The following is a 2,154-nucleotide window of genomic DNA, read 5'->3' as shown; positions in this document are numbered from 1 at the left end:
CGATGCGCGTCATATTCAGACGAACTTCTCCTTTGTGACTTTGGCTAAATTACTTAATGCCTCAGGTTCCTATATCTATGAGACGACTTTCTTATAGGGTTGTTATACAGCTTAAATACAAAGCATCCAGCAGAGTGGCGGACACACAGTAGTGCTGTGCTTGCAACAGTTAATCTACCCTCTTCCCTGTAAGCCCAGAAATCGTATTACAATGTACTAAATTAGCAGCTATTGACTACTCTTTTATAACTTTTAATCTACAATTTCCACTTAGAAGAAAAGCTCTTTTTTAAATAAATAATTTCATTTAAAACTCTTATTAAAAGTAATTATAGATGCTTTTTCACAGCAATATTTAAAAGATACTTTAATAAACCACTTGTAGATATGTAAAGTCACACAAGAAATATACAAACTAGCTTACTGCACAAATGGAAACCTTATTTATCTTAATTCCCCACAGGGAAGAGGGAAGAGGAATATTTATTAAGCGACACTCTCCAAGCCACTTTACGTGCATTATCTTATTTAAAGTGTTCAGCAATTTTCTGTTTCATTATTTTGCAAATGAAGAAACGTAGGCTCAGAGAGATTGTAACTTGTACATGTTCAGAGTGTGGTGGAACCAGAATTTGAACCTTGATTCTGTTTGACTTCAGAGCATGAAGTCTTTCCTTTACAAGTTTGAGGAACTGATCTGTAGAGAGTGTCTACTCTAAAGCCTCAAGGCCTCGGCCCCTCATTCTCTGCTCCTTCCTTGTCTTTCCTTGGTCTTCCATCCCTGTCCTCCTCGATGAATTATGACCTCCTCAATGATTATGTCCATTATCCTCAGAATGGCGGGGTTTTCGGGCATAACTAAAGCTGGAACTTTGAGTCCTCTGGTGTGTGGGATTCTACCTCCTCCCAAATATTGAACTGCATAACTTAACATGCAAAGAGGGTTTTAAAATTTTTCTTTGTTTGCTTGCTTGTTTTTTCCAAAGGAGTAAAGAGGATCTGGTGAAAGAGCTGGGGGTGAGAGTGATAGTGGAGGGGCTACGTGGCATCCCAGTGGACGTTTGCCATTTTAATTTTTTGGACCTTCTAACTTTTTTTTTTTTTTAACTAAAGGACATTTATTTGTTTCTCACTAAGACTTTGTCTTGAGGACGTAACTAAACCGCGTCACCACCCCCACCCTGATTTGAAGAAGGGTTAGTACAGTGAATGTTATAAAGCAGATACGAACAGTCTGAAGGACCGGAAACAACATTAACTGACAAAAACCAACTTCCACCTATATCGTCATAAAAATGTTAAAGTAAAAAAAAAAAAAAGGAGTGGAGAGAAGGGGGCAAAGGGGGTTTCAGATTGAACAAGATCCTGTTTCATCTAATACACTCAATCCTGGCTAGAGTGTACCAAGATGGAGACAGGATTTACTGTAATACAAAACTCCTGCTACAGCACACTGTACACACCTGGGTGTTCCAAGCCCACCCCCATCCCCCTAACGCTTCCAAACTCAACTATTTCCCGGCCTGTTGGGCCTGTCGACGAAGGAGCACGTAGATCTTCTCTTTACTCCAGTCTTTGTTATAATGCTGGTATGTCTGGGTATCAGCTCGGTAAACAAGGCAGCTGAGGTCTGCCAGGTCATCAACGAAGTCAAATAACTGACTGATATCATATGTGATAGAGGGGCTGTTGGGATTCATTCTCTTCAGGTGTTCTTCATACATTTTACAAACACCTTCCATGCATTCATTCACAGATTCATAGTCAGCATAAGTTCTGCTTCTGGCCTCTTGGTAGGCTGTACCAGCAAAATGGTGTGAGACATCGCGCCAAACTCTCGCTGCCGCCGCTGCCGACTCCGCCGCCGACTCCGCTCTGGACCTTCTAACTTCTGAATCCTCTCTGTATATTTAAGACTTTCACAGTGTGAGGGGAGAGGTCCAGACAATTGTCCTGGCCTCTTTGTAGCCTGAATGCGGCACATGACTGAGGCCTAGGCAATGAGACAAAGCTTGCAAGGGCTCTGAATTGGGAGCTAGTGAGCTAGAGGAGGTCTGGGCCAGAAGCTGAGAGATTAGTGTCACCGAAAGACTTTGTCAATGTCTGGGAACCATCAGCATCCCTTGGGGGCCAAGGAACAGTACAACCCACCGT

At 42.2% G+C, this 2,154-nt stretch overlaps 1 pseudogene across 1 annotated transcript; it reads right to left on the bottom strand.

Moving 5' to 3' along the window:
- Nucleotides 1–1,091: 1,091 nt before the first annotated feature.
- LOC103075162 (enhancer of rudimentary homolog pseudogene) lies at nucleotides 1,092–1,861 on the bottom strand (annotated as a pseudogene). The gene has a single exon (XR_456991.1). The product of XR_456991.1 is annotated as an enhancer of rudimentary homolog pseudogene (transcript).
- Between the last annotated feature and the right edge of the window lie 293 nt (nucleotides 1,862–2,154).

Source organism: Lipotes vexillifer, unplaced genomic scaffold, assembly GCF_000442215.2.
Source record: "Lipotes vexillifer unplaced genomic scaffold, Lipotes_vexillifer_v1.1 scaffold634, whole genome shotgun sequence".
NCBI lineage: Eukaryota > Metazoa > Chordata > Mammalia > Artiodactyla > Lipotidae > Lipotes > Lipotes vexillifer.
Note: the sequence above shows the minus strand (reverse complement) of the source record. Positions and strands in the feature narration are given on the sequence as shown.